Source organism: Ambystoma mexicanum, chromosome 1p (assembly GCF_040938575.1).
Source record: "Ambystoma mexicanum isolate Mex_15411 chromosome 1p, UKY_AmexF1_1, whole genome shotgun sequence".
Lineage (NCBI taxonomy): Eukaryota > Metazoa > Chordata > Amphibia > Caudata > Ambystomatidae > Ambystoma > Ambystoma mexicanum.
Window position 1 is genome coordinate 1,090,016,810 of NC_090921.1, and position 25,301 is coordinate 1,090,042,110.

The following is a 25,301-nucleotide window of genomic DNA, read 5'->3' on the forward strand; positions in this document are numbered from 1 at the left end:
CAAAAACCTTTTTTATCTCGACATCAAATCGGTTGAACAAGTGAGTAAATCCTCTCGTATTCCAGGACAGAAATTCCTGAATACTTCCATTTTCAATTGCTGGTGGCTAATGCCAAGCATTTTTGTTGTTTTGTGTTTTGTATTCGATGGTCTTCTTTGTGCATGATCTTTGGGACCTTGGAATTTGCATTGCTCGACGTAGATTAGCACATCTTTGTTCTGAATTTTTATGAGAGGTACTCTTCAAACTGGTCATAGAAGTCTCTGAACCAGAACTAATTGGTTCAACCGATATATCAAATCCAAACATCAACAGTTCGTCAGAGGCATTCAGGATAGTATTACGAACAGAAGCTGAGGAAATGTGCAAGAACACTTGGTCACAACACCGCTCAGTTACGTACTCCACAATTTTTATATCGTCAGATGTGATTGTTCGAAGTGATGGAATGCAAGAAAATAAATTCATCACATTATTGCGGTTTAACTTCAAATCATCATCCTCTTGATGGAGATTTTGCAGTCTCAATTTATAGTTTGAGGTTTTGTTGTCTGATTTCAAGGATGTGGAAGCACGAGAGAGGTAATGAACTTGTTTATTGTTTTGAGTTCTTGTTTGTTTGGGGTTCAAAAGTGATGGTATGTTTTTTGAACTTTTCTCAGTCAACGTTGATCTGTATTCAGAACTCCTATCTTTTTGCAACTCAGATGTTAGAATTTGTGGTGGTGGAACACGTGGAGTTTCAGGAGCCATACATGGATTTAAAGTTGGTTGATCACTTAATGTGTCATCCGAGTATGTAGACAGATCACAAATGTTGAACGAGGATCCTGAAGAGTGACTTCTAATACTTTCCGGTCCTGAGTCCACTCTTTGACGCTTGCTAGAGGGAGCTACAACTCGCACAAGGTCCTTATTAGGATTCACTTGAGCATGTATTGTATTGGGAACACTTGATTTAGATGGCTCGGAGCGATTGAACAAGCCCAACCTAGCATCTGCGGGTACATTTCGAATAAACTTTTGTGATTTCCGAGACTGTGCCTCCTTGTTAGTGACGGGCCTCCTTTTTCCTTGCGCTGATTTGCGCTGGTTTTGCCGATTTAGTGTGCAGTCGCCCTTTTTTGTTGTAGTCTCGATTGACTTGGCTGATCCTTGGAAAATTCCAAAAGACATCGAGGGCATCAGGGAGACTGCACTTTTAATTTTATCTTCCATTTGTTGGCTCATTTTTTGTGCTGGAGCGGGAACAGTACAGCAAATATCAAGATTTATATTATTTGCTGGCAAGTTCTAATCAGGGCACAATATAGTTTGAGGAATCGTCATAGACGTAATATCCACGTCTGTTCCATTTAGAGACTGCTCATATAATTTATTCACACCTTCAGTTGAGTTTTTTTATGTTATTTTCGATACTGCACCACATTTTCCTGCAATGGTTAATCCTTTTTTATGTGACTCGATTTGAGAGTTCATCAATGTGGAAGAGTGGCGCATCCATTTCACGGCGACAAGCAAGCTATCAGATAAAGAGTCATTCTCACAATGATGGCATGCGGCAAGATCGCTTAGCCGCTCTTGCCAACGCAGTGTACGTTCAGCTTCCTGAGTCAACTGAGCTTACAGAAAATTTGTGGCCGAGTCAAAACTATCCATCTTTTCCTTTAATGATATTATGAGTACGGTCTGATCTTTGTGGGCTTCATGAAGAGACTCATACATCTTCAAAAATGGTAGAAGAGTTGCAGACGAGGCCGCTAATAAATTGTTATATATCTGCATAGCTGCTGCCGAGGAAAGACTTGGTTTCGACTCAGTACCAGCCTTATCTGCTGAACATGTATGTAGATTGTTTGTTGATTCTGAATTGGAATTATTTGTTGTTGACAAGTTCCCAAAATCGGTTGTCACAGGAACTTGTAAAGATTGCAATTGATTCAGTCGTGATCCACTCTTTCTTGGTAAGCTCTTTGAAGTTCTCATGTGAGTTCTTAATTTGGTTGTACATGTACTCGTATCTCGCTCAACTTCATCATGTAAATAGCAATTTTCTTGTAAGAGTGGGCCAGTAATATAGCATTTCCCCATCTGAGCGACATTGTGTTTCTCTCGAGATATTTTTGATGTTTCTACTTCAAGGTTATGGACGTTGCAAGATGAGTCCGCTTGAGAACTTTGATTTTCTCGTCCTAATGAGAAACGGCTCGATCGTTGCGTTACATCAGCTTCATCAAATCGAAACCGTGAGTGCCTAGAAGTGCTTTGTGGTGATATTTGTGTAGTTGTTTTTGCATTGACCACTCGTGTAGGTATTTGAAACCGATCTTTCATGTTTAAATGTAGAAGGATTTGTTTAGTCATGCTAATCACTGACGAGAAGCCAGCCAAGGTTGTGCCATCATTATCAACCGAATGAGTAATCGTTTCTGGTGCTACTGTGCATTTTGTTATTTCGTTTATATCCTCATCTTGGGAAGCTTCCATTAATTCTGCATCCGTTAATTCGTGGGCAGTAAAAAAAACATCTACTATTTCAGATTGAATTGGAAGTGGTGAAACTATTCCTAGAGCACTCCGGTCGAGTAAAGGTAGGTTGAGCAGAGTTAATAGTGGTTTTTGTAGTGGAGTGACAAAGGGAACGACCACAACCTCCGTAGCTTCAGAGGTAGTTGTCACTTCAACTTCACCGACATTATCTGGTGCACTATTGGATCTACTAGGATCTCCAAAATTATTTGAATATTTTTGCGCAACATCAGAAACTACAGGAGCAACAAAAGAGTTATCAGCGACGTGTAAATCAGACAATACTTGTGTCGGAAGACTATTTAAAGTTTCCATTTCATCAGACGGGGCAAAAAAGCTAGTTGACATAGTTTCATCTCTGCCCCCAACTTCTGCCCCAGCTTCTACAGTAGATAAATGTACAGACGCTTTAGGTAAATATTCCAAATCTTTAGTGATTGTCAAGGGGGTTGTACAGTCTACTGATAGAACAATGTGCTCAATGGGTTCGAATTGTAGACAAGGATCCACTAATTGCTTAGATACACTTTTTCTTGATTTTGAGCTTACCTTGGATGTCTCTAGGCCAGAGCCTGATTTTAAAGCTGTCCATGGATTCTGCATCCGCCGTTGTTGTATGGTCTTTCGTCTTGTTTGTGGCCCTACCTGGCCCCCTGATCCCGATTGTGCGGTCGTGCTATTTGTGGTGCCGCACCACTCTGCGCACAAACTCCAGTTGGTAGTGACCAGAGGCTGAGATCTAAGCTTGACAGCAGATCCAGTAAGTGCCAAGACAGGACCAGGACCCAGCGCCAAACAGCAGCAAAACAGTTCTTGCCGCCGAAGAATGCGTCGCCCTTTACTCCGCGGCCGGGCTTAACGCCGCAAGGGTGGTAGCCTCTGTGTAATGAGCAGGAGACCAATAGATGCTCGCAATGCCGGGTAAGCAAACACAGCCTTCACAGCCTTCACTTCAATACGGGTACTCTCTCCAGCACAACGCACAGAGGGGCGGCAGCCTCTGTGTAATGAAGGCCCCTTGAAATCACGTGATCAGGACACGTGACAGGTAAGGCCCCGCCTCCTCCAGGAAGCGCGGCAGAACAATGATGCCGGCAGGAGCCCAATAGATGCTCGCAATGCCGGGTAAGCAAACACAGCCTTCACAGCCTTCACTTCAATACGGGTACTCTCTCCAGCACAACGCACAGAGCGGGCGGCAGCCTCTGTGTAATGAAGTCCCCTCGAAATCACGTGATCAGGACACGTGACAGGTAAGGCCCCACCTCCTCCAGGAAGCGCGGCAGAACAATGATGCCGGCAGGAGCCCAATAGATGATCGCAATGCCGGGTAAGCAAACACAGCCTTCACAGCCTTCACTTCAATACGGGTACTCTCTCCAGCACAACGCACTGATGCTGCCTGTGTATTGAGCCACTCATTCTGCCCAATTCACTGCTGCACACCATCCACACAATCGGCCCATCGATTCACTGCGCACATTGCCACGCATTCTCCCCATGACTCCACTGTGCACTGTGCCACGAAGTCCACCCTGGGTTCCACTGCGTACTGCATCATGCATTCTGCCCATGTCCCTACCACACACTGCACCATGCAAACGGCCCATGACCCCACTGCGTACGGTGCCAGGCATTCTGCCAAGGGTTCCTACTGCGCACTGCGCCAGGCAAACAGCCCATGGCTCCACTGCACACCGCATGATGCATTCCGCACAAACCACTGATACGCACAACGCCATGCAATCCTTGCTCGCTATGATCCCCATAATACCTCGCATTGGTGCTGACCATAGGACCCAGCTCTAAGACCACACTTTGCAGCCTGGCCCCACTTACTCACCTTGCTTGCCCCCAGCTTCCACTCGCAACAACCGTATAAACTCTCAAACCTCTATGCCTAGGGTGCCAGCTCCCACACCAGCAGCAATGGACATCATCCCTCCACCGCTCTCTCCCGCCAACCCCTCCACCTGGCATACTATGCATGCTTATAAACGCACGCTCACTTATCACCCACCCATCCTTGATCTCATTGTGGCCAACAATCCTGACACATTAGCCATCACCAAAACCTGGCTCCAAGATGCTGCTGGCCCTGCACTCTCCATCGCCATTCCGCCCAACTATGCCATCCACCGCAACCATCAAAATGTACAAAAAGGTGGCAGTGTCGCACTTATGTTCAAAGACACCGTTGTCATCCGCGACATAGACTCCATCCCCCTCCTGAATTGCCAATCTCTCACAGTCAAGCTCTCCCTGACGCTCACCTCCACTATCACCCTCCACATTATCTACCGCCCTCCTGGCCCCCCCCCACTTCATTCGAGGATGACCTCATGCAACTCCTTCTGAGCAATCTTAACCCTAACTCCAAAGCCATTTCCCTAGGGGACTTCAGTCTTGGATATGGTGACGCCCTAGACAGATACACTATAGCCCTCATTAAGGGTCCGGCGGAAACCCTGCTGGTAAAATTGGCAGGTAGCCACCAGACCCATAATGATTTACTGCTGCCTGATTTTCCAGAATCAGCGGGGGCGTTACAGCCCCAGTGGTCTGGTAAGACAGGCACCGGTAAAATGTTGATCCCAATTCCCGTGGACCCCATGGGACACCACGGGTATAGGGACCATGGAAGCACCGGCACCGTTAATAATGGTGCCGGTGCTTCCGTGAAAGTGCAGGTGGGTGCATTCCGCCCGCCATGTCTGACCCTGGCAGGCAGAACGGCACCTGCCCGCAGACTTGTAGTTTGCTGGTCCGGACACAACAGTGCTGGTAAGCTTACCAGCACAGTTGTTTCCGGGCTGGCAAACCCTGGAATGAGGGTTGTCTATATCTCTTGCCAGCGCCACCTCGAACTTTGCTCAAGAAATTCATGAGCCCACACACGCCCAAAGATGTACTATTGACTGGATACTAGACCATAATTGCAGTGTCACTGTCCACTCCAACACCCCCTGTGCCTCGTCTGACCACCACCTCATCACGTTTACCATCCCACCATCTGACCAGCCCCTCCCGCATCCCATCCGTCCCTGTGGTATCCCGCTGCACCCGCAACCCCTCCGGCGACCAACTCCGGCCACTGCTCAAAAACATAGCCCCCTACCCAAACAAATAGGACGTTGAAAGTTTGTTAACCACTACAACACATACCTCAACTCAGCCATTAATGCTCATGCCCCCACCCTCAAGAAACGCATCCCCAAATGAACCACACGTTCCAACTCTTGCTTCACCCCAGAGCTAAAAACCTTGCAGGCCGAAAAGCATTCCACCGAAAGCTCCTGACACCTATGCCCGCCAGCAGTGAACAAATCCTGCTTCACAGCACTTTCCAGAACATACAAAAAAGCCATCCAAATAGCCAAAGCATCTACCTACCATACTCGGGTTGCCAATGCCAACTCCAACTCCTGCAAGCTATTTTCCATCCTATGGGAACTAGAATCCACAGTCTCACCTCCATCCACAGTCACCAAGAATGCTACCTGGTGCAATGACGTGCAAAATATTCTCCTGTACAAAAACTGCCTCACTACAGGGCAAAATTGAATTTAACCTGACCACCATAGCACGGCCTCCCAGATCCACACCGTCCCAACCCAGCTTCCGTAACCTATTCTACTCTTTCACTTCCACCCAGTCTCTGTGCCAGAGGTTGCCAACATCCTAAATGGCGTTAAACCCTCTAGATGCAAAGCAGACACTTGCCCTGCACCACTCATCAAAGAATGTGCAGTCCTCCTGCTGCAAATCACCAACATCATTAAAGCCTCATTTGCCTCCAGCTCTGTCCCTGTTTCACTTAAAGAATCCTGGATCACACCTCTCCTCATGAAGCCTTCACTCGAACCATTCATCCCTACCAACTACCAGTTTGTCATCACAATTCCCTTCCTGCTAAAAATCATAGATCGGGCTGCATATATCCTGATTCAGCAACACCTCGAACAACATCATATCCTTAACCTGCATCAATCCGGATTCTGCCCTTGCCACGGAACAGAGTCAGCACTTCTCGACCTCAAAAACAAGCTTCACGATGCCCGAGACTCAGGAAACCTCTCCCTCCTCATGCTGCTAGACCTGTCCGCAGCCTTCGATCTGGTTGACCACAGCATCCTCTGTCTTCACTTGACCACCACAGCTTCTTTCTCTCCAGAGGCTACCACAATGGTTGCACAAGAGTCTTTGCCGACAACCACACCTCTACCCCCACAGCTGTCACTTGCGGAGTTCCCCAAGGCTCCTGCATCTCCCCTAACCTCTACAATGTCTACACTAAATCCCTTTTCGACGTCCATGACTCACTCAACATCAAGTACATGAACTACGCTGACGACACCCAGATCCTCATCCCCCTCACTGGGGATCACCACTTGGACTCCCAAAAAATCAATTCAATCTATGAAACCATCCAAATCTGGATGGCTACCCACCACCTTTGCATGAACAATGAAAAAACAGAACTCCTCCTTGTAGGCAGCCCTGCACACCTCAACAAGCTCAGCCCAGACTATCAACTGTTCACCATTGACAACCACCCATCCACATCTCTCCGGCAGTCAAGATGCTCTTTGACAACCTAGACACAATGCTCACCATGTCCCACCACATCAATGCCATTGCCTCTTCATGCTCATACGCGACCAAGTGAATCAATGCAAGTTGACCCTTTTTATCCATGGACAACTGCCTCAAGATCGCCAGGGCCATAATCAGCTCTATGTTGGATTATTGCAATGCTCTCCTGGGAGGCACCTCAGAGAGTAATCTAAACAAGCTGCAAACTATTCAGAATAATGCTTTAAGAACTGCCTTGGATCTAAATAAGCATGTCTACATCACTACAGCAAGGAGAGAAGCACACTGGCTCCCAGTCTGAGAACGGATCCAGTTTAAAATTCTCACCATTACCCACTGCTGCCTCAACAAAACTGCCCCTGGTTACCTTGCACAGAGACTCTCCAGACCAGCCACCCAAAGGCCCACATGTACTGTCTGGTGTTAGGTCAAAATGTTGAAAACATTTGGTCAAATTACAAAAATGTCGAAAAAAGAATGTCGAAGCTCCAGCTTCCCTGCCACCGTGGCCATGCTCTGGAACTCCCTCCCAATTCCTTGAGAGCCGAGCCCTCCTACTCCTTGTTCTGGAAAAGACTGAAAACCTTGCTATTTCATTAGCAGCCTCGCCGCTTGCTAACTGTTGTTTTTGACTACGTAAACTGTAAATGATGCCTAGACGCCCCCATGGGTTAAGTGCGCTCTGCAAATGTAAAAATAATAACAATAAATAAATAAACACTGAGACCCAGCTCGTCCACATCTAACATTCTCCAGAAACAAGAAGTAAAAGAGCCCTTGTGCCCCATTTGAGGAGCTGATTTTGCAGTTGTTTATACTCACATCCAAAAACTTACGCTGTCTGAATTAGTATGTATGGTTCATGCTTGCAAATATTTTAATGTTAGGGTGAGTTTTGTGAACAGTGAATTGAGCACCAAGCAATGTGTCTGTTATGTGTTTAGAGATTCACTCATACAACCCTTTTATTATAGACTTGTTTATCAAATTTAGAAATCTCTGATCACTGTTATTTTCCTAAATGCTCTGTAATTTAATTCAAACAGACTGGAACACTCATTGGGGATGTGTCCCCTTTCCTACTCCCATAGAGGTATTTTGAAAGAGTGCAATAGGAGTGTACCAGACTGCCCACCTTGGAATGGTATTGCCCCTTGTGAAATACAAGCAGAACTCCTGCAACACAGGGCCAGTGGTCAGTGGACCCTCAGACCCGGGCAAGCTGGTCACACCGCAGTGTGCCCTACAGACAGTTTGAAACTGCAGTCAGGCAAGGCCTTCCCTAAGAGCAGGTGACAGAAGAAACATTTACTTGCGCAGCAACAGCTGCGTTTTCACATTAGATTACTTCTGTAAAGTAGTTAAATTACCATGGGCCTCATTACGAGCTTGCCGGTCCGGATACAACGGTACCGGTAAGCATGCCGGTACCGTTGTATCCAGACGGGCAAACTCTGAGTTGTGCTCGCAGGTGCCTTTCATTCTGCCAGGTCTGACCTGGTGGAATGAAAGGCATCCGCGAGCACAGCATGTCGGATGCACCGGCACCATTGTAAATGGTGCCGGTGCATCCGACCTCCCCATTCCCATTGAGCCCTATGGGGCTCAAATGGGAATGGGGAAAAAAAATTGACCATGCCCATGAATGGCCAAATACCAGGTCCGGCAAGGTCGTAATGACCCGGTAAATGCCAATTTCTGGGCGCCGGAAAAAAATGAATACCGGCGGCAGCCGTGCCTGTATCACAGGCACGGCTACCGCCAGCCTCGTAATGAGGCCCAATGTAAGGAAACCAGCTTAATTTGTATAGTGATGATTTATTGATATTGAGTTAACACACAAAGGGAAGTCCCCTAAATAAACCACTTTGATGATTCAAAGGCTTGGTCTTCACTGAGACCTGGCCACATTTGATAGACTTCAAATTAGTTTAAAAGACAGCACACAAAAGTATATAAAAAAATCAATTCTTTATTCAGTAGGCCAATGGGTCCTACAGCATAAACCGTAAAACAATTATTAAATCTGTTTTTAATTATACAGATAAAGCAAACACTTGTATAGATGTAAAAGTGACCTATACTGCAGACCGAACATTACACGTTAACAGAAAAAAAATGTTTGATAACATGACATTTATGCATGTTTGTTAACAGAATGTCAGAAAACAAGAGAACAACTCCCATGTGTTATGGGTAGGTGACAGTGAGATATTTACAAACACACGGACTAGGTGAATCCACTTTGTAAATGCACAGTCCTAGTCCTGTACTGCTGACCCTATCTGTCTAGTAGGTAACAAATACTGTATGTGCCAGTGCCGCGTGACTAATGCATAAAAAAGACATTGTTATGGACCAAATGCACATCCCAGATCTACGTCCCGAGTGTAGACACCCAACCGCGTCGCTGTACTTGATACCACGGCACTGTAAGCAGGATGTTTCGGCAGAAGATAGATTACACTGTCTTCTTCAGGACCCGAAGGGAAGATGGAGCTCCGTGGATGTGATATAGTGCATATTACTGTTAGGTTAAAAAAATCTTAAAACCAATATTAAAAAGATATTAGAAAGTGGGAGATTTAAAGAAACAAAGAGTTAAGCTAAAACCAGATTCAGCACCTGCTGAGTGTGCCACCACCAAGATTTACAGAATATTGAACATCTCAAGAAAACCAAACCATTTGATATTGAGGATGGGCTGTGCTTTAAATGGGCTGGGGCTGAGCCGGCGCACCCCGTTCCCACCACACCATGGCAGGACACGTTATATGTCACGACCGTAGCCGCAACAGGTGATACGCCTGCCATTTTAAAACAAGGCAGCTGTTTGACTCACAGAAGAGCGAGCCAGCTACAGCATTGCAAGTTGAAAGTTGCAGTTTCAGCAACGCTGTGGCTGGCTGGCACTTCTGTCAGTCACTGTAACTTACTCTTGTGACCCCTTGCATTTGGGGTCAAAAGAGGAGTTATGGTCCCTTTTTTCCCCTCCCAAGGTCACTGATCCTCGGCGAACCCGGGGGCTCCGTGATCTAATCTGCACATTAGACCACAGAGCCCCCAGGTTCGCAGAGGGTCAAATATGCCTTGGCCTCGGTGATCTATCTGCTCTGCAAAGCACAAATCACTGAGCATGAGGCGTCTTTGTCCTTTGGCAAAGCTTTATAAAAGATGGCTTGAATTGTGTGCTTTTCAAGCCATCATTTATAAACATAGGCATATGTAACATATTTCTATGTTTATAAAAGATGACTTGAAAAGTACACAAACCATAGTAAGGTACGCATACAAATAAATAACTGCTTACTTACATACATTTATATATTTGTTTGCGCACCTTACTATGGATTGCCAGTTTTCAGGCCACGGCCAACATGGAAGCCACTTCCCCAAATGAGCTCCCCCCTCAATTATTTACCCCACTTAAAGCACTGAACGGGTTTTGTAGGAAGACAACACACAGGTGTAGTTTGGGAGTGAGGTGTGCCAGTCAGGGTGGGGTTTGCACATTCTAGTGTTTCGCCCAGGGCGCTAAATTGGGTAGAAACTGCCCTGCTCCTGCCCACTTCAACCTCTGGCTGCGCACGAAAACACGCTGCAGCTCGCACCACTCCAGGAGGCATACAAAGTCCATGTTATTTCTTTGTGATGTTAACAGAAGAATGCATTAATATCACTGCCTTGCCATCAATAATTCAGCCATGTGAAATATCATGTTTTGCGAAGAACATTTTCATCCTATATCGCATTCTCCCGCACGCATGAGTCTATGCGCAGAGTCACACACACTTTCTGGGCAATTGTCTTGAATACTAGATACACACGTCTGCGGCAGTTTCGGCAAGCAATGTGAAGTATGATACATATTCAGAAAGAGCTGCCCAGTGCTAAAGAGAAATACAGCAACACTGCACAACATCGTTAGCGCGGCCACTGCTTCACAGGTGCTCCTCCTGAAAGCCACACGTGGGAAAGCACGGCCAAGTGGGAATCACAGCGCGTGCTTCCAACACCGTGAACCCTTTCAGTTGAAAAGAGAAATGGGACTCTGGCTACATGCTATGTTTGTCTGAATTCTTTACTTTCATTATTTATCACGTCAATGGTGGAGATCAGATCACTGCTCAACCATTTTAAGCAATGTGATAATCAGTCATTTACACATCTAAGAAAAAAGATGTGAATACAGTGTAAAGAATGCCACCTATGATTAGTTGTCCATTTTTGTATGGCTAGTAAGCTTTCACTCCAATACTGCACACTTGGCTTGTATTTAAAAAGATGTGAGAGCTTCAGGACTAGGGGTGTACCAAACTTCGGCTTCCAGTACGTATTCGGCTGAATTCCTGCTGAAAAAAAGCTATTCGGCTCTGGCCGAATAGTTTCTTGCTATTCGGCTCTTGCCGAATACTTTGACATTCTCATTTGAATACAATGCAACATAAACTCAGAAAGGCAAATATAGACTTCAGTTTGCACAACTGAATAGAATTAGACCAGACAAATTGCAATCACACAGCTGAAAAATATCTTATATATCTAAATATCTAAATATCTTACACTTAGCCCTTCAGCTAGGAGGAGAAGGCAGGAGCCTTCTCTCCCCCCCGTCTAGGATCGTCACCACCGAAGTAGCTGTTCTGCCACTTTCGAAGCCACATCTCCACATTTACATACATATTTTACATGTATGCTACAAGAAGCATTTTCAGCTTCTAATCCGCGGCGTTGGTGAGAAGCAACCCTCGCTTCTGCAGATCGCCATTGGGGGCAACGTGTTCAATGGCCGCCCAAGTCTGCGACATCTCGCTACGAGGCATCTTCGTCCAACAGCACCGCAGCATCTGATTGGCTGCTTTGCGCTATATCCCGCCCCCACCGAAACCGGTAGGCGGAAGCGGCAGCGGAAAAGGGCCTGTCTCTGCCTGTCTTTGGCGTGTCGCGGCGGCATCGCAGCGCTTTGGAAAAACCGGCTTGTCTACCTGAAAGCCAATCTCCTGAACAATAAGGACCTGCACGTGAGACTGGCACTGCCGCAGCCTGCCCCTACATCACTAGGGAGAGTGCTGGAGCACTACTTCCAAAGACTACAATCGACGTGATCTAACAGCCTCGAGACACCATTCCACAGCACTGTGCTGGTCCCTGCCGCCGGCTTGAAACGCTGCCACCCTGTGCTTAAGTGCTACCTGCTCCAGGATGCCACCCTAAGGTACAGTGCTGCAAGCATGGCAATCACTAGCCCTGCATACTTTGCCTAACCGTATGGTGAGCACCCAGACACCATCTGCATTATTCCCTGCTCCTGAGCGCTACATGGACTGTTGTTAATGCTTTCTACCCCCACTAGCCTATGCCGGCCCAATGTTATGCACTTTCTCCGGCTGTATTGTCTTCTTACCAGCAACCGCCAGCCCATGCCTAGGCCTACCCTATCAGCCTACTCTACACTGTTCTACTTATAGCACATATCATTTATACATCTCAGCCATCTCACCATAGCCCGTACTTAGATGGTGCTCCATGCATTTTACCCTCATGTTATATTTGAGATTTAGCTGGTGTTCCATGCATTTTCTTTTACATCTTGCATTTAGAAGGTGCTCCATGCTTTTTAGCCCTCTTGCCTCATTTGAACTTAGATGGTGCCCCTTGCATTTAGCCTCATGCTATATTTGAAATTTAGTCGGTGTTCCATGCATTTTTAATATCCGCATCTAGAAGGTGCTCCATGCTTTTTAGCCCTCTTGCCTCATTTGAACTTAGATGGTGCGCCTTGCATTTAGCCTCATGTTATATTTGAAATTTAGTTGGTGTTCCATGCATTTTTAACATCTTGCATTTAGAAGGTGCTCCATGCTTTTTAGCCCTCTTGTCTCATTTGAATTTAGGTGGTCTTAGTTACTGTGCAGACTCTTGATTCTAGCCACTGTGCCTCATACCTACTGCATTTCGATTCTAGATGCTTGTGTATCCCAGCCTCAGATCTCTGATCTTAGTCCCTGTGCAGACTCTTGATTTTAGCCACTGTGCCACCAAGATAGATCCAGGCCAAATCCATGGCCACATGACCATGCTGGAAACTATGACCACTCAACCCTCACACCTTGTAACAAGCCTCATCCTCACCATGGCTCTCGCCTCCATTGCCTTATGCACCCCAGAGGATAGAAATATGAGACTGAGGGCAAGACTATCCCACCTCCACGAACCCTCATCCCATAGAACCTTCAGAGGCTACATCGACTCATCCAATAAACGCACACAATACACCATCCCTATAACCAACCAGACAACCCTACAAAGAAAAACCCCAACTAAAAACGTCAAACACAATACGACCTCACCTACCAGCAGTTTATCACTAATGGGGTCCCTCATTAATGCTAGGTCTATGGTAGCTCATGTCACAGAGATCTCAGACACCTTAATTAACGAGAACCTGGACATACTGGTCGTGACAGAAACCTGGCTCCACGAGGCTGCAGGCCCTGCGATCATGCTAGCAGTACCAGAGAACTACCAAATACTAAGAGCCGACAGACCCACCTCCAGAGGAGGTGGCCTTGCCATTATCCACAAATCCAACCTACCAATTAGACTATCCACCTCCTTGCCATATCAGTCCTGTGAAATCCTGACGGCCAAACTTCAACTATCATGCAACCAAACCCTTAACATCCACGGGATCTACAGACCACCTGGACCACTAGGATCCTTCGAGGATGACCTAACCGCCATCCTGTCCAACAACACCAAAGACCACGCACAAACCCTCCTATTGGGAGACTTTAACGTCAGCTTCAATGACTGCACTGATAAACACACCCTTGCATAACCTCTCTATTAAAAGACCATGGCCTGACACAAAAAGTCGATGCCCCCACACACTCTAAAGGAAGGACTTTAGATTGGATTGCTGATCTGAATTGCAACATCAGCATCACCACCATAGCACTGCAATATTGGACAGATCACCACCTAATCACATTCTCTACCACACTTGATCTCACCCATCCCAAACCTATACTCATGGCCCCGCCACTCCCCACCAGGTGCAAAAAGGATATCACAGCAGAACTTCTTCTACCTAACCTTCTCCCCACCCTTAACAACCTAGACAACAACTCTGACCCCACCTTACTCGTGGAAGTCTACAATAACACGGTATCCAAAGCACTGGATTCCATTGCCCCGCTCAAAACCCGAAAAAGCAGACAACTCTCTCATCTGAACAACTGGTTCACACCTCATCTGAAAGAATTGAGAACTCAGAAAAGAAAGTTGCAATCAATCTGGCGCCACTCACCAACCGAGGCGAACAAAACTATGCTTACCAATCACTGCAAACTGTATAAAAAGGAAATCATTAGCACCAAAAAGAACACCTATAATGACAAAATAGCTAAAGCCAAATCCGACACCAAGGAACTATTCTCTATCCTCCGCGAAATGGAATCACCCATACGTCAGACCGACAATACCCCCAAAGATAAATCATGGTGTACCAATATACAAAACGCCCTCACAGGTAAAATCAGCTCCCTCCAAACTAAAATTGCAAATAAAAAAGCCTCTCTACCCCCACCACCAGACCCACCCCTGGTGACCGGGGCTTCACAGCCGCCTCTCAACCCACCTAAAAGTACCCCCAAGCCTTTCACCTTCAAACAAATAACTATACCTGAGACTGAAAAAATCATACTCTCGCTAAAACCCTCCAACTGTAAAGGAGACAACTGTCCACCCCAAATTATCAAGGATGCAGCCAGAGATCTTGCCCCCTTTATCTCCAAGCTCATCAATGCCTCCTTCAGGTCAAACCTAGTACCCAACAACCTCAAACAATCCTGGGTACTCCCCTTGCTCAAAAACAAACACTTGACCTTGCCATACCGACCAACTACAGACCTATCACCACCAACCCCTTCCTTTTAAAAAATCATAGACAGAGTAGCCTACTTGCAAATACAGGACTACCTGGAAACCAACCATCTATTAGGCTCACGCCAATTGGGCTTCCGCCCCCTTCATGTCACCGAAACAGCCCTGATAGACCTCAAGACCAAAATTGACAAGCTGAAGGACAATGGAAAATCAGCTATGCTACTCCTCCTTGACCTTTCGGCGGCCTTTGACTTGGTAGATCATACTTTCTTATGCAATCACCTCAGCTCAGCCGCTCATTTCTCAAGTGACGCCATAGCCTGGGTGCAATCCTTCCTTGCCAACCGTACAATGAGAGTCTTCTCCCCCCTAGCAGCCGCCGATCCCATACAAGTCTCCTGCGGCGTTCCCCAAGGATCCTGTGTATCTCCTATGATGTACAACACCTTTACCAAGCCCTTATTCGACAAGTTGGACAGACTGGGCGTTATCTACACAAACTATGCTGATGACACTCAGATCCTCATCCCCCTTTCGGGTAACTATGCCGAAGATTCGGCCTTGGTAAACAAGATATATCTCCTCATTCAGGCATGGATGGCATCCCATGGCCTCTGCCTGAATGACGACAAAACGGAGCTGCTAATCCTTGGCACAGAGACAGCAATTAAAAAACTTGACCCCAACTATACCTCATTTAACATCGACAACAATGTCATTAAAGTGATGCCTGCAGTCAAAACCCTAAGGGTGTATCTCGACTCAGCACTCACTTTCAAGAAGCAAATCAATACCCTAGCATACTCCACAGCGTATACCTGTAAATTAATCCGAGCGTGCAGACCTTTCCTATCCAAGACCAGCTGCATCACACTGGTTTATGCACTAATCATATCCAGATTGGATTACTGCAACGCTCTGTATGCAGGATCAAACAAATACATCCTCGATAAAATACAAACTCTCCAAAATAACGCTTTAAGAGCAGCCTTAAACATCCCATCCAGAAATCATATATCTGCCGCCAAAAGAAACATCCACTGGTTAAAAATTAAGGACAGGATTACCCTAAAACCCTCTCCCTTACATCCAAATGCCTCAACAACATAGCTCCTCCTTACCTGTCCGAAAGAATCACCAAGAGATCGCCTAACCGTCCCACTAGAAGGGCCAGCGTAGACACCTTAATGGTGCCCAGATACAAAAAAAGTACTGGCAGCGGCTCAAGCTTTCCGGTCATAGCAGCCCAAACCTGGAACAGACTCCCCACCAATCTCAGAACTGACCAACCCTACCCAAGCTTCAGACGTCAGACCCTCACCTGGCTACGTACTAATGACACTTAACCTGACTGAACAACCTGCCCTCCTGACTATGCCATGAATGCTCACCCGCTTGCCGGGTGCTTACCCCATCTTGCCCTAATGTTTTCACCTAACATACATTTGTAAATATATATCTCAACTGTTTTTTTACTTATGTATCACCCTGTAACCAAGTTCTCAAGTATTTTTGTAATGTCTGCGCCCTTCTACCTTCGGGTTTGGTTTTGCGCTATATCAAATAAACAAAAAAACAAACAAAACATTGTACTCTGCTCTTTAGGGCATGTTTTGTTACAGATTCTTAGACCAAAAAGGTGCTCATCTTTTATACTTGGCCTGTAAAAATACAGGAACATCTTTTCTTTTGGTGAATGTTTATATGGAATGTGTACTTTTTCCAGTTTGAAAAAATAAACTGAAAGAAATGTGCAGAGATACTTTCAGTTCCTGTCATGTCACTTCCCATTGCATACATCATAGTCCCCCCTTTTCTTTTATTAAGGACTTGAGTCCTGAGTTTAACATTATCTGATATTTTATCAGGAAATTATAAGTTGAATATGTTTGTGTATTGGCGAGAAAGAGTGGCTATGATAAGTGAAAAGTGAGCAGCTTTTGTTTGGGTGGGGTGAATAGTTGTGAGATGGAGTTCACGCATTTCAGATTTCCTCCTGACTTTGTCATGCATGAGCCAACATGAACCATTTTATATATTTCTATGTGAGCTGCAAAGGGTTTTGAAACTCGACCACATTGAGTTTGCAACTGGATAGAGAATGCAATGCATCTGATTCACAAGGCAGTCCTTTTGCATTTGTGAAGCCTCCTACTTTAACTGGCACTCAATATGCAACAATCTTCTGTATATTTGGTCCCTTCATTTTGGCTAAATCTGCTTTATTTCTAGCTTTTATACTTTTTAATAAAGTTGTTACATTAATTACAGTGAAGAGAAATAAAAGTATAGAATGCATTTAAAATGGTGCTTTATTTGTTATTTTAATAAGTGTGTTTTTTGAAGTTTGGAACATGATTTATTAAAAAAAGCAACTATTCGGCTTTATATTGGGCCGAATAGTTGAAAAACGATTCGGTATTCGGCCGAATACTTAATATGCTGTTCGGTACAGACCTATTCAGCACAGACATATCATGAAAAAGGTCTCTTGGTGGGCCCTTCTAGAGTGCATGTATTTATTAATGATCCCAGTTAGCCCCACAGTTTCCTCTTCTTAAATCCCTAGCCCACCGTGTGGCCCAATGGATGCATTTGCTAATGGCGATGAAAGTACAGCGGGATAGTCTTTGTGAGATTAAATGATTTTCCATGCAACTACTCCTTCCCTACACATCCAGTGCCATTCCCGTGGCACATAGACACATTACTTTGAAAGAAACCAACATCTGTATGTGTCCAGTAAAGGACAGAGTAAGCCCACTGTCCCATTTAGATGGACATTCTCTGCCCCTCACCCCACAGTCTTTGGGGTGCAGTCATATGTGGCCCAAAGTGAAACAGGTCTCCGTCGGCTGCTAGAAAGATTTTCTGAATTTCATTCTTCTGTTCGTGTGTCTTTGGCTACTGTGGTGAAAGTCTACTGCAATAACATGGCCACTGGCAGCTGTGTGGTGCTACTGACCTCAATGCCATGAATTGCAGCAAAAAGGCCTTTTTGGTTTCGGTGAATTTGTGTGCCATTTGTGTCACAAAACTGCCAACACAATTGTTACAGAAGAGTGATAGAGGGAATGGGGGTTCTGAACTGAGAATATCTGGTTGGCACAGCAACAGGCAATGCCATGGCATGAAACGGCCAAATCAGAAAAATCTCTTTTTACAAACTCCTCCTCTGTACTGCCCAATGAGAAGTTCCCTAACAACATTTGCTCCAATCAGCAGCTTTTTCCATTTCAGTGATTTCACTGGGGGCTATTTTGGGCTATTGTTCAAGTATAACTGGGCTATTTGGGGCTACTTCAGACAGCGGATTTTTGGGAGGGCCTCCTGAGGCTGCCTTTCTTCACTCAACCCACCAAAGATCAACTCTCTGCACCTTCAACTACCCCTCTTTCTATCCACATCCACCCACCATACCCCCATTACGTGATCTTTTGGGGTTTTGTTTGGGCAATTTTGGGCTACTTTTGACAAGTCCTCGCAAGGCTGCTTTGTCCTTCATGTTTTTTCCCGAACCAACTTCCATCACCTTCCCACACAACCCCCACACTCTCTAACACCACCCACAAATCCACCCCTACTCACCCTACCCCTACCCTCTATGACTCCGCCCACCCTCCCTAACCCCACCCTCTTCACCCCCTCCACTACCTCCCACTCACCCTGCCACACCCTCTCCACCCCCACCTGCCCACCCTACCCCAATCTCCCCACGAACACCCTCTCTACCCCAATCCAATCTACCCCAATCTCTCTACCCCACCCACCCTCCCCCTACTCTCTCTACCCATACCCCCTCTCTCTCTACCCGCACACACTCTGCCTTAACTCTCTCTACACCCATCCACCCTACTTCCCCTCTCTCTCATCCCACCCACCCTAACCCCTCTCTCTCTACCCCACCCACCCTACCCCCTCTCTCTCTACCACCACCCACCCTAGCCTCACCCTCTCTACCACCACCCACCCACCTTATCCCCACTCTCTACCCATACCCCCACTGTCTCTGCTCCCACCCTCCATACCTCAGTCTCTCTGCCCCCAGACACACACTTTACCTCCCCTTTCTCTACACCCACCCACACAACCTACCCCCATTCCCTCACCCCACCCACCCTTCCCCCACTCTCTCTACCCCCCCACCCAACCACCACTCTATCTAATCTCCCACTGTACCTCAACTCTCTCTTCCCCATCTACTTCCATCTACCAACCATCTCTCCAACCCCATCCACCTTACCCCACTAACTTGAGCTAGGGCCCTTTAGGAACGTGCATATGTAATGGATGGGATCATGGAGAATAATTCCGAGTCCAAATAACCAAACCAACTCAGGAAGATGGCAAAGTACTGTTTTAGTAACAATTATCTAAAACAGGGAGTTTACAACGAACATCAACGGACATACGCTCAGTCTCTCAGTGATCTTTACGCAAAACATAGTCTTTTATACCAAAAAGATGTCAGAGGTGATGTCATACTACGTGGCAATAATGAAAAACCTATCAAAGGTCGGGATTGGCTACGAGAAACATCTAAGTAAAATGCTAAAGATGGAATTATTCAACTAGAACGCTTAACATATTGTCTCCTACTCTGTTCTTCTGTAACCTCGGAACGCCCTTCAACAATGTCATTGAGTTTGTATTACTGCCTTTTTAATGTCTGTCCTAAACCTGTTAAGTGAACATTCTGTAACAGTGCCACGATGCCCCCGGGCCACTGGGCGCTTTATAAATCCAAATAAATAAATAAGTATACTTTACTATAAGGCCTAGGATTGATGATTGGCTTTCCACTATTAGGTGGACAACATATGCCTAGCTCGTAAACATGTCATCTTCAGAAATATTAGATAGACAGTTTCTCATTGGTCTTCAAACTATGAGGTCCTTCGTTAAATGCACTAATACAATTGGTTGGCATTGTGCCAGGTCTGGAACATTTGGTTCACTTAGCAGCATGTAAGCCCAGACCCAGGTGCAAGGAGATGGGGCATAACGCTATCCCACCACCCAATTAGCCCAGCATCTCTCATTGCCCATGCCTTCTGCCATGAAGATTGTCTTTGAACTTGGCCTTGCAAAGTATGCTTGTCTTTAGAATACATGGGATTGAGAGCACTCATTGTTGTGTTCTGGGACTCTAAGTTCGAACTCTACTTTCATCTTTGGCTCACCTGACAGGAGACCACGATTTGATCCATTTCGCAGGTTTTAAATGCTCTAAATGAATTAAACTTGGCACTTTCGGTGTTCTATCTTTGAACCTTAACAAGGAATGTTTCATCCTCCGCACGTTCACTCATTTCCAGAATAGATAGCTGATCTTGGCTGCTTCAGTCTTGACTCCAGGCCAGACAGCCTCGTATTGCAGCTCAACGATTCTGCTTATTCTTGCTGTGACACAGTTTTCCCTTCCTGCTTTATGGGTCCTGGTTTACCATATATCGATGTCCAGCTTCTATATAATGGCGGCTTTGCCTGCGTTCTATTCACTATGTATAGCTAGCTTCTATGATGACTTGGTCTACCTTTCGTTTCAGCATCTGTACATTTACTGAACAGTTGATTTTCTACAGCACTTTGTGCACGTGTAATCTTTTTCATATTTTAAAAGTTCACTTGATTCTTTACTTTGTCATTAGTTTCTTTAGGATCTTTAGATCCTCTTCAGTCAGTATCTCAGGACATCGTGCATACTTTTTGTGACATCACTAGCTTCTTTTCCTTGCTCTTTCTCATATTCCTTCAGGGAGTTCCTCCCTTAAATTGTCATCACTTCGGGGATACATTCGGTAGGGTTGTCTCAACAGGTACCTTCTTTCGAACACACGCTGCGGTATTGGCACAGCAGCTGGTGTCAAACATGGTACGATCTCATGTCACCAACATATGGGAGGAAGGGGGGCAGGGTTTCCTGCAGAGGCATGTAGCTGCTCCTCTACAAACTCTATCCCCACCCAACATCACCCACTCTCTTTAACCCCACCCACCTCTCTCTACCCGACCCAACCCAACGCTCTCTACAACCCATCGACTGACCCCACCCCCACTCTCTACACCCTCTCATGCTCCCTCTCATTCTCCCCCTCAAAGCCTTGCTTTATTTCTTACCCTCTCACTCTCAACCTTCCTCGCTCATATTTCCTTTTGCTCATCATCAATGGCACCCTCTCTCAATCCTTCTCCTTCCTTCTCATTCTCTTACACGCCCGCCCCCGTATCTCATACTCCTTTGAAACGCTGCACTCTACTTCTTGCACCCTGGTGCCTATGCATGCGCAATGCAAAGAAAAACAGTTAACGACAAAATTATTGGCTTTGCCAATGGTTGTTTAATGTGTGATAACCTCTGAGTCCAACACTGCACACTTTGTTTGTAGCCTACCAAGAAAATGACCAGGTAACTGAAACCTGGGCAAAACAGAGCCTCTTGACAAGTTCTACATCTGAAAAACGAAACATGACTTCTTCCCCGGAAGTCCCCTAATTACACCACATTACAGGAAGAAAGGATGCAGCAGTAAGACACTGAAGCTAACAGTTGTGCAACGGGATAGGGAGGGGAAAAGGACCCATTCTTGACTTGTTTGTCGACAGAGCCGCAGCTATGCTCTGTTGAGGCTGTGTGTGTTTCACCCAATCTGACCTGCCTAGCTGTGGTGCTGACATGGGCGTAATTTTAGGGGGGAGCAGGGGTGTTTGTCCCCCCAACTTTCTTAGCACACCATTCTGTCCCCATTCATTTGGCTGGGACACCTTTTCTTCAGATGTCATGTCCCCCCCAACATTTTCAGCAAAGTTACTCCACTGGGTGCTGAGCTAGGGGCTGTGCATCGGCGATTCCCGCCTTTGCTGCCTTCTGCTACGAGGTAGGAAACACAGCGAGTTCCTGGGCTCGGCCAGGTAGTAATAAACTCCGCCACATTGTTCTGGATCTTTACCTATGCTAAATCTCCCAGAAGGTCACAGAGCATCACCAGTAAGCCACACCCACCACATTCCCTTCCCTTTCTATGCCACTATTCACCAGCTTCAGGAAACAACTCTGAATGTGATGTTCGTGTATTTCTTTTCTCCAGGATTCCGCACTTCTGGTTATGGTCACTGATGCATCGAGCAAACACAAGCTTGCTGTATTGAGGGGTCCACTTCATAATCAATGAGGTGTCCAGGTGCCCTGCTAAAATGGTAGACATGGAAGGATGATCCGCTACTGTACACAATGCATTTCCATTCAAAACAGGGATGGGTGTGTGGGGGAAGTGCAGGGGGTGACAATAAAGGTCTGCATTGCCAGAAATACCCCATGCTGCATTTTTGTTAGCCTTGCCCAGATTCCACCATTCTGGGAGGTTTTCCATTATCAGGTACATTCCAAAAATTATCCCATGCCGTATGGGTAGTTACCGCCTGTGGTAATTATTCACAGATAAATTTCAAGTTCTTAATTGGGCCTAGTGTGGATCTGGGGAAAGGATTCATGCTGGCTCAATTGAAGTGCTATTTTGAAGCCCTGAGCAACACTGCGATAGAGCTAATCCAGTGCACCCCTAACGCCTCCATACTTGTGGTGACCTAGGCGGTTACATAATGCTGCCTTCTTTTAGGTCGAACCATCCGTTGTGGCGATCACTCCCCGGCAAACTTCAGCATGGTCCTGCCTGCGCACATTCCAGGGGTAAGATCGGGAGAAGGTTACACGGAAACATGGGATTTCCTACCGGTCACCATCTGACTTGTTTTTGATCTATTTTGCTCATTTATCTAAGTACACTATTCGTACATCACCAATCTAACCCGGAGGGAACCGTCGCCTCCACATAGCAAGGCAACATAGGGGGGGGGGGTTGGGGGGGGAAGGTGAGGTGCATTGGTGAAAAAGCAGTGCATTGAATTAATCAACACATTTGGTTGTTTGATTACTCTTCCCATCACAGCAAGCTCTTTTTAGGGGAAAATCTCTGTGCCTCATCAACACTGGTCTGTGTGCTGCCAGAAACTGTACTTACTCCACACCTGCTGTATTTGAGAGCCACACTGGGACATATGGTTTTTATTACCCGTAATGGCCATTTCATTGAATCATCTTGCCACTATTTTGGCCCCAAACTATCCCTGATACAGCCATGCAAGACATTGCCTATCACTTCAGCACTAGATGTGTTCTATCCATTCTTCAGGGGTAGAAGTGCCTGCACATTCGTGCCCAGTCCACACCACATTCAGGTACCCACTTCTCAGCAGGCACATAAGTATTTATTCACACATCACAAAGGAACAGGCAAAAGTACTGGGCCCAGGCCTCATCAGCCATGCTCTCCTTTTATTTATTTCATGCCATTACAAAGGCACCAGTTAAATGAAGATGACATTACTTTATGCTTGCTTAACCAGTTAATTTACTGTTGTAAAAAAAAAAAATGTAAATTAATGGCCAACATTTCTGCTGTACACGTTGATCCACAGCAAGAATATTTTGAATACCCCACATTAAGAATTACTATTAATAAGCTGGACATGTTTCACCGTGCGTGTTCATTATTAACAGAACAGCTTAATTTGGGGGTATTCCACATGTGCTTTATTTTTCTTTTGCAAATACGTCTATTGCAGGGGGTGACCGTTGTTGCTATTTTTTTTTAAATTTTATTGTCGTTTTGTAGAGTGCAATACACTATATTCACAGTTCTTCAAAGTTCTTTCAAAGACGATGATGATAAATACAGAGGGAAAGGCAGATAGAATAAAAAGAAGAGAGAACATTATCGTGGTAGTCTAGGGGTACTATAAATATCGTGGTAGTCTATACAACGGGGTAATATAAATAGGGAACAATGCACAGGGAAAAGGAGGGTATGCTAAAATAACTCTGGCAGTGCAATTTAACACTTAAAGTACAAAGAGAGTACATTCCTGGCATATAATAATGATAATTGGTTATTTATAATGCGTTTGATACCCAGAGGTTTCTAAGCGCGGACCTGGGGATCGAACCAGTGTTGCTCTGCAGTCGTCTTGCTTCCAAATAGCTCAGGGTTTAATCCTAGGTCAAAATAAAATAAGCAGAAATTGAGTGCTGATCTTAAGACCCTGAATACTGAACTCTTTTAAGAGCTTAAGATAAGTAAATGAAACATTACTTTTTAGGGTAAAGCCTTATAGCAAGTATAGGGGGTCCTGCAGAGTGGAAAGGGACGAGTGGGACTACTAAGGGGAAGCAGGGAGGTACATCCATTTATGGGCAGTGATGCAGACAAGGCCTGTACCTGGGGCGAGCTTCCGTAAGGAACCATCTCGTCAAGCTTTTCTTGAATCTTATTTAGAGGTGCAATTGTAACCCACAAGAAAGGTTCATTGATCCCCAGCCTAGTAGGATCTCCTTCCATTTGGCAAGGGGAAGACACCTGCAACCAGATCCTGACCCTAGGTTTGGTATTCTAAGGGTGGATCACATGGGAGGAAATGCTTCACACAATCTTGGCTGTGTTGGTCAGGTCTATCATGGCGACATATTCCTTCTAGTGATTATTTAGAATGCTATTTCCTCCCAGATGAATTTAACCTTCGGTCGCGTCTCACTGGGTTAGTGGTTTAGCTAAGCGGAGACCACATGAAAAATGTTTAAAGCAAAAAGAAATCCCAGGTTGAGACTGCGCCCAATTTTTCAAAACACGTTTTATTATATGAATGCCCTTTCTGATGACACGTGTTTCGGTCCCTTATAGGACCTTCTTCAAATCAGTGCTAATTGTGTATATAACTGAAAAATGATATAGGTATTTTCCAAACACAACAAACGCAAAGATAAAAATAAAATTGTTCATTCACATATTTAACAAAATGCATCAGTGATATAATAAGAAAAAATTATTTGGAACAAAACATAATAGTTGTTAAATCAGAGAAACCAAAATGCCAAACAAAGATGGGGTTGGGGATAGGGACGGATGTTGGGGGGCAAGAGATAAACAAAAACATATTTCCATTAGTCACTGCTACATGTATTGTCACATGGATGATTCAAAAATAAATTACATGTGACTGTTTTACCTTATTTTCACCTATTTCCCCCTTAATGGGTTGAACCAAATGGTAGCCGCTCAACAAGTCTCGGGTTGGATCCCTTAAAATAAAATGTAAATAAAACATATTGTCACCTAAAACTTAGTGTACAGACTCTCCACAAGTGTTTCATATAAATGCGCGGTAATCGTTTTTCATGTCCCAATGGTAGCGTGGTTTCTTTGGACTTGTGACCATAATAAATGGTATTTTT